We start from the raw sequence: 8,655 nt of genomic DNA, 5'->3' as shown, positions 1-8,655 counted from the left end.
TCTGGATATTCAATGCGTTTTGATGAGTAACTGGATGTAAACACAAACGCCACAAAGTACTTTTAAGTCTGGTTTTATCCTCTTTATTTCTTCAACGATCCCATGAAAAGACCCAATCCAGCAAAGTGTTAGACCAGGAGCTCACTGGATGTGTGGTGTGTGCGTGGAGGTTGCAGAACGTCTTGGTTTTCATTTCGGCGCCCACGTTAACAGGTTAGAGCGACGCATGTCTGCGTCTCGTGATCTGAAGAATCCGCGTCTCACCTATTTTTCACGCGTGAACTGACAACTTCCACTATAGTCTGTGTTTAGCCTGAAACTGAATCTATCACAGACATGAAAAAAATATATTTATTAATTTTTTTTTACCAGTTTTAGCAGTTGCATGTGGAGACAGTGGCATTTCAGTGACATTTTCTGTCAGAATAAATCAGAAATGAATTTATAATGGGAAGAAATCCAACATCCGTGCAGCCTGCGAACCCTCTGTAGAAAGACAGAGCTGGTGGTAACGACGCACACGCAATCCAGGCAGTGCGTTCCCATCGAAACACCGTCTCTCAAAACTTTCTGACCTGCCTACCGTGTCTGAGGTGTGTAGATCCAAACACATTCATTTTTAATGAAGACATAAAAATGCCTCACAAATATTTAGTTCAAATTTTTTCTTTAAAAAAGGCTCCGAAGTTTTCTGAAACACTCGGGCACTGTAGTTTCCAACAAATGTTACTCAAACTTAAAGAACTAATGCATTTGTTGGAACTATTTTCACCAGTGGATTAATACACATTTGATAGATGATTTCATTGTACTGAAGGAACAGGTTACCCAGTGCAAAGTTGTAGCTCTGTGATGTGATTGTTTTTTGACAACAATGGAGCTCGATGGTGCAGAGGAATAAGATATAACTTTGTATACAGAGACACTTCCTGTTAGTTGGATCAGGTCATTGTTGGTTTTGTTCTCTTCATGGGAAGAATACAGAATAGAACCGGAAATGTACTTTAAAGTTAAAATTAGGTTGGAGCCATGTTTGGGGTTGTACAGTAGTTACGAGGATTGTGTGCATATAAACATACATACTGCATGTTGAGTCCCTCCGTCTCTCAGAAATAGCAGGTTTGGTCAAATATGCATGGCTATAAGAGCAAAACCTTATATGACTTATACATTATTCACACAGTGACATCGGTTTCTCACAGAAGCCCAGAGCAGTTTAAAAATGACCGAACTCCCTGCTTGGTTTTCTGCAGCTCGTCTTCACTGTGATCCACAACATGTGACTCTACAAAGCTGTATAGGGCAGCCTTTTGTTTTCCCTCCACATTTTTACATTTTCCTCCATAATTTAACACAGACTGACGACAGGCTGGCAGCTCCAGTGGAAAGCAAAGTGCAAAACAGCAAAACAATTTCTGATTCGCTCTATTCTCAGAAATCTGAGGAAAACTGAGCACATCGAGTACTTTTTCAAAAACAGTAAGAACTTTTCTAATAACTATGTTTTGCACCTACAGCTGAACAATTACTGTATAATTTTACCCAGCGGTTAAATGTGACACAAACTGTACTTGGGAGTTACATGTTGTTTACTTTAGTCCTTGTATTTTATTTGTCTATACTTTAATTGCTCCACATTTCAGAGGGAAATATTGTACTTTAATCTCAGACTTATCAGACGTTTATCTGACAGCTGCAGTTAATTGTTACTTTGCAGATAAAGATTTCACATAAAACAAACATGAAAACATGCGTCTTTATAGATTAAACTACCCAGCAGTAAATGGACTGTTCATACAATGACTCTTCTAGTCTTATCGACCACACAAAGCATTTACAATACTCCCCACATTCACCCATTCATACACACACTCATCCACTGATGGAACAACCATCAGCCATCCTGCCCAAAACACTTTGACATGTGGACGACAGGAGCTGAAATCCTTCCATTCGTCCATTTATTCATCTGACAGGAGAATCGAACGCTCTGGTTCGTGGACGACTCGCTGTAAAGGCCTCTGGTGTATTTTAAATCAGCTCCATCTTTACCAACTGCAACAGGAAAAAAAATCTACATTCATGTTTTTGTAACAATAATCCAATAATATATCTATATAACAAATACTTTTATTTTTGAGACTTCAAGTACATTTTTCTAGTAATACTTCTGTACTGCTCAGATTTCTGAGGCAGGACTTTTACTTGTGAATTTCTGCTGTTGTATTTTTATTTTTACTTACTGTAAATAAAAGAGCTGAATTCTTCTTCCACCACAGTTTATAACGTGTTATCAGACACAGCCTGAGGACACCGAGCTGATTTGTTGGTGAATTTTATCACTGACTAAACGATCTCACCTCAAGGTCGAAGCTGTTCCGGAGCTTTCAGTGGTATCTTGAGATCTTCCTCCGTCCTGCTGTGATGGTTGTAGATGTTTAAATTTACATTTTTCTGAGGAGTTAATTTTGCAAACAGCAGAAAATGGAAATTTGAACGTCTACAGTTCAATGAAAACTGCACAAGCTCCATCTGCTGAGGAAGATCATGTGATACGATGCAAAGCTCCTGAACAGCTACTAAATGGACCTCAGGTGAGCCGTGTCTTTCTCACATTCTCACAGATCCCTTCAGTCCCAAATGAGGGTTTTAAGGATAAGAATCTTCTTCTTGTGTCAAGAGGATATTACAAACCTGTCTCCTACAAATTATATTTCTGCACAACTGAATAACAACTGCAGATACGTTTTGTAGGAAATGTTTTTTGAAAGAAGGGTTTGAAGCGACGACTGTCACACCAGAGACCAGGCTTCACTTCCTGAGTCCTGTCTGTGGTTTAGGCAACAGAGACACTTCGGTTAAGATCAGAAAGATGGTAAATGTGAGTAAACATGTTTTGTGTGAAGTCACTGTGAACTCTTATTAAGGTTCTGATTTAAGGTTCTATATTAAACCAGATCAGGATCTTTCCTGAAGCTGCACCGGTCAGAACTGCTGTAAGAGTCTAACAGATTTTTCTGATTCATTCAGTATCAACATATTAACAACTTACCAAATTAACATTATCATTACATTTTACATATTACACTATATATTATCACATTCAGTTGTATATAAATGTACTCTCTAGGGTTGTTTGCAGATTATCTCGAGCTCTTTGAAGGTTTGGCCCAAAGTGAGAAGCTTCTAAAACATATTCACTCTGCAACGATGGCGTCATCCCCGAGATCTAAAACTCAAAGACAGATATACAAGAGAACTCACACAGGAAGCCGTAAGAAACACAATAAGACGAGGATATTACCACAAAGCTGCCCCCCACCCCTCTCCAGTTTGACCTCCTTCCCCTCTTTCATCTCCATCTTCTCGGCTCTCCCTCTCTCCCTGATGACCCGTTTCCCTCTCTCTCTCTCTGCCTCTCTCACTCTCTCTCTCTCTCTCTCTCTGCCCTGCTGACTGATATAGCAGCTCGGTGCATTTTACTGGTCCATGGACAGACCATAAACTGTGGATTTACAGCCTCCTTCCCCTCCTCCCCTCTTGCTGTTTGTCTCAGTGTGAATGGACGTCAGGAGCTGGTAGAATATTTACAGCAGCCTTTAGAGTCTCAGCCTGCAAGAAAACAAACCGACTGAAGCTCGATTCTGAACATGTGTCAGGAAAAGAAAGAAAAGATCTAGGTTTTTATTTTTTCTATCTATCTATACATTCATCCATCCAATTAACTACCCACCCACCTTTCTGCCATCCATTCACCCATTTATGTATGCCGATATCTATCGATCCATTCATTTATTCATCATCCATCCATTCCTCCATCCAATCATCAGTCCCACCAATACATGTATCTATTAATTTATCCATCTATTTATGCATCCATCCATCCATGGATACTGTGCATACATTGATCCACTTATTTAACCCCGCATCCACCCATCCATCTGTCATCCAACTATCTATGAATCCTCCATCTATCCATTTATGTATTTGTCTATCCTTCCATTCATCCATTTATTCATGTGTTCATCCAACTATCCATCAGTGTGATGTATCCATTCATTCATCCACCCATTTAACACCTATTCACCTATTTATTCTGTCCATCATCCATTCATTTAACCATCCGTCCACCTGCCCACCCATTTATGTATCTATCCCTCCTTTATTCACATTTACTGTAACGTCCATCCATTCACGTATCACTCTGTCCATTTTAACCCATCTGTACATTCACTCATTTACTTATCCTGAAACTGTCACTTCCATTAAGGATCCATCCATTCATCCATCCATTTACCACCCATCCATCGATACACTAACCCATCAAACGATCTATCATCCTTATATAAGGTGGTGTTACCGTATAATATTATATAACAAACACACTGTATTCAGACTGAATACACACGTTTGGAAACAAAGACGTTGTCACAGTGAGACTCAGACACACAAACAGCAGCTGATGGACACAGCAGCTCTGAGTGTTTCTCTCCTGGGAGCTGTTTCCTCTCTACACCATGAATCAATGTGGATTATAGGAGCTCAGCCCTGACACATGCAGCAGCGTGCAGGGCTGATCGCATGACCGTGTGTTCTAACTATGTGTGTGTGTGTGTGTGTTTGGGGGAGGGTGGGTAAAAAGTGACTGCAGCACTTTGCTGAAGCTAAATGCTGCAATGGACACATAAATAAGTACTGCACCATTCTGTTGGTAGCACACACACACACACACACACACACTGGCAGGAATCCCCTCTGTGCAACACGTCCACAGTTCACTGAAGTGGTGGTGGGATGTGGACGGTGGTGTTGGGTCAGCGATGTGAAGGCTGACTGTTGCTCTGCAGCCTGTCAACAGGCAGCTCAAACAGCAGCAGTGAAACTCCATCAGTGACAGAAACTGGTCTTTTATGGCTGAAAATGGCCGAGTGTGATTGAATTTCAGCGCCACCCTCGCAGCCGAATCCCAAACTACGTGAGAGAATTTATGCTCTGCTCAGCTGCACAGCCGCGCTGTGTGACAAACTACTAAGTGACTTCAGATTTGTTGTCATGGCAACGTTACTGTAAGACTGTCTGCAAACAGTGTTACCTTTTTTTCCCATTTTTTACATTTGTGGCAGTGTTACTCACTTGTTAGCCTCTTGTTAGCTTCATGCAGCTCACCAAGCTTTATCCTGCAGCTCACATGGCAACAAATAATTATATGATAATGTGGCCAGAACAGATATATCACTCCTAAGACAATGAAATAAAACACTATAAAATATTTATAACAGCTACAGTACTCATACACAGGGAAGTAAACACCCAGCATCCTCACTGACTGTGGTGTTGCTGGGATCATTTAAATAATAAATATTGTGGGACTATAGGATAATGTGGAGTGATGATTTGAAATTAAAATAATCCAAAAGCCCATTCACTTGAATTCACTATAAAAAACACAATCATTTTATGTAAATTATATTATATTTTACTGAACTAAATAATGCCACTGAATTAAAGAGGGGGAAACTGTCACCAACATGGCAACAATCACATGTGCAGTGCAGTTACTTGTCTGGCTACAGCAGGGCCTCGTGAGAGCGAACATGAAGTGTACAAACAATAAAAGTGGATTTCTAATTGAACAAAGTCTCAGTGGAGAGAAACAAAGCCGTGTGGTGAGTGAGGACAACGAAGAGTCAGAGCAGCTGAAGATGACAATGAAGATGAAGATGACGATGAAGACGCTGCAGAGGGGACGAGCAGGAAGCCTGCAGGTGGTCAGAGTCAGAACAGATTACAGGCCTCTGTCCTACTGAAAAACATGACAAACCAAAGAATGGATGATGCTTCTACTGTCACAGGATTTTACTTTTAAATCATAAACAACAAATGTACTATGACAGCAACAGATTTTGAAAACTAACATGCAGAGGTCCACCAGGTGTTGTGTGGACTGGTGAGCAGTGCTCATCATGGTAGAGGGAATGAGGAGTCTGGCTGATGGTGGAGCGGAGCAGGTGGAGGATCCCGAACCTGAGGAGGACATAGAATTAGACAACGTAGAAACAAACATGACGATGTAGAAATACTAAACAAGAAAGAACTGGCCTTAGTTTTAGCACCACGATGGCAAACTGAACAATCTGGCTAGGAAATGTTTGGGTTTCAGCTGCGCAGCATAGGGAGGAAGGAGGAAGATCAGATAGCCACACCCAGCAGACGAACACAGACACACACCCACACACACACACACACGCAGACCTACAATAAGAGAAGCAAACTGGGGACAAACATGACACAGTAGGAAGAGGAAACAGTGGGAAAACTGAGTCATTCCCTGAGGAGAGGCGCAGCCTAACCATGACATCAGGTTAGTGTCAGCTGTTTTTATCTGCTCAGCACGACTCACTGGTTTTGTGTTAATGAAGAGAACAACAGTGGCCTGGTTTGTCAGGACAACAGGACGACGATAGGTCAGGCTGAGGGTGCATTTCACTGCTGCTGGAGTCCAAAGCTGGTGTGAACTTTAAATTCAAACAGATCGTTACAGATTAAATACTGAATTGTTTCCCATCTTCCATCTTCTTCCACATTATTTTACTAAATTTCAGGCTTATTTGCTCATTAAAGGAATAATTCAACATTTTTGGGAAATACTCTTATTCTCTTGACATGGTTAGCCTAGCTTAGCATAAAGACTGGAAGCAGAGGGAACATTTGGCTCTTCTTGAAGTGAGAAACACACCTACGAACACCTCTAAAGCTTAACCTGTTCTATCCTGTTTGTGTACACTAATGTGTGTATTAACGTGCACGTTCATGCTTTCATCTCTTGGGAGTTGAAAATGCTGCTGAAAGAACATTAGAGCAAATGTGGCGTCCTTCAGTAAGATAAACAGGAAATCCAACTATTACGTGTGACAGAAAATATTTCAGGTGATGAAGAGGTGGAGAGGAGGAGGAAGAGGAGAGAGAGTCACTCACCACATCACATTTAACATTTTAATTTTTCATGTGGAGCAGATGGAACTGAATTTACAAAAATGTTTTTCATATCACTGGGGGATACAGAAGATACAGAAGATACAGAATACACAAGAATTTGCCATATAGATTATCTCACACACACACACACACACACACACACAGACACACACACAGTGGAAGCCCTGGGAAAGCCCTGCCCTGATCCATCTAACAGCAGCGTCAGCAGATTTCAGTCGTGCTCTTTGTTGTGACCTGAGAGCAGCTGAAGGATTCGCTCTCACAGCCTGAAGAGTCATTTAGACAAAGGAAGGAGCAGCAACAACAAACTCCACTAAGGTGTGAAGTGTGTGAATGAGCCACTTATCCAGCAGAAGCACAGGAACAGAACAGTGATCACATTTAAAACTGCACAGTTACTGAGCTGAACACAGTCCTGACTCCAGCGCAGCCGACTGCAGCACATGGTGTAAAAACTGGCTTTGTTATTATTTATCACCTGTTTTAAAGAAGCAAACTGATCATTTCTGGGGCAAAGTTCTTAGTCTGACACATATTTGGTTGTATTTAGGTTGTACAATGGTTTTACTTTGAAACTTGTCCAGTCTGGTCTATGCAGTTAAAGTTATTTTCTTCATTAATCAATGAAAAGCTTGATCTATAAAATGTCAGAAAATGGTAAAGTCCAAAGTGACATCTCCAAATTCCTTGTTTCATTTAATCGTCTCCAAGGTGATCTGACAAATCTATCAGACACCCAGAAATCCTGACAATATTCACAATTAAAAAGCTGAAGCCAATGAATTTGTATAATTTTCCCAATGACTGAAATGATTAATGATTATTTTATATAGTAGATAATTAATTTTTTGTTCCGACTTACTGATTTGAGCTGAACTATTTGTTTCAGCTCTGGTGGTTATACTCCAAGTTTTGTATTTGTTTTTTCTTTTGCCAATTTTTTTTGTTTGTTTGTTTTTTGAGATTAACCATATATATCTGTTAGACAATGAAACCACTTGGTAAAGGTTAGGAAAAGAATGTGGTCTTGGTAAATAGCACATATACTGTAAACACACATTTTTGGAAATCAGGGCATCTTGTTGCAGCAGAGGCAGAGAGAATAGAAAGACTGTCGAGACAACTTCAGCAGAAAATCCTGGCAATACGTTTAGGTTGTTATACATTATAGGTTGTTTTCCTGGAAAGAATCATTTAGTTTGGTACAAACGTCGAAATAGAGACACAGTTCTGAGACTGTTATTTTAGTGAGTTCAGTGTGTTGTGTTAAGTTTATTATGACCTCTGCTCCATTTAAACACCAGTGAATATTACTCATTCGTTTATTATTAGAAAATTCATTATCCATATATGCTGAATTGTATTTTTTTTGTTAAACATTTGGGATGTTTAACTCACCTGCTGTCCTCCCAACAAAAACCTCAAGGTGCTAGTTTAGCATTTGGAAATAACCGGAAATGTTCCAACTGATTGCTTCTCTTCTACCTATGATTACTACTAATTTACACAGTTCTCTCCAGGAAGCTTCTTATCAGAGATTATTAGGAAACCAAAGTGGAATTCACAGACCTGTGAAGTAAAGCTTAATCAAAAGAGTCTCAGCTGAGTGTAGGATTGAATTCACTTTTTAATCCTTGAAGGGAATGTGTTCAAACTAAA

The 8,655-nt window shown here is 40.1% G+C and overlaps 1 long non-coding RNA gene across 1 annotated transcript; it reads right to left on the bottom strand.

Moving 5' to 3' along the window:
• Positions 1–5,342: 5,342 nt before the first annotated feature.
• On the bottom strand, positions 5,343–6,647 carry LOC139630365 (uncharacterized). The gene is made up of 3 exons (XR_011693151.1): positions 6,401–6,647; positions 5,916–6,024; positions 5,343–5,803 (listed from the first exon to the last, which is right to left on the bottom strand). It is a non-coding gene; the product is annotated as an uncharacterized lncRNA (long non-coding RNA).
• Between the last annotated feature and the right edge of the window lie 2,008 nt (positions 6,648–8,655).

This window comes from Trachinotus anak, unplaced genomic scaffold (assembly GCF_046630095.1).
Source record: "Trachinotus anak isolate AG129_WGS33_773 ecotype Australia unplaced genomic scaffold, CSIRO_AGI_Tana_v1 ptg000013l, whole genome shotgun sequence".
Lineage (NCBI taxonomy): Eukaryota > Metazoa > Chordata > Actinopteri > Carangiformes > Carangidae > Trachinotus > Trachinotus anak.
Note: the sequence above shows the minus strand (reverse complement) of the source record. Positions and strands in the feature narration are given on the sequence as shown.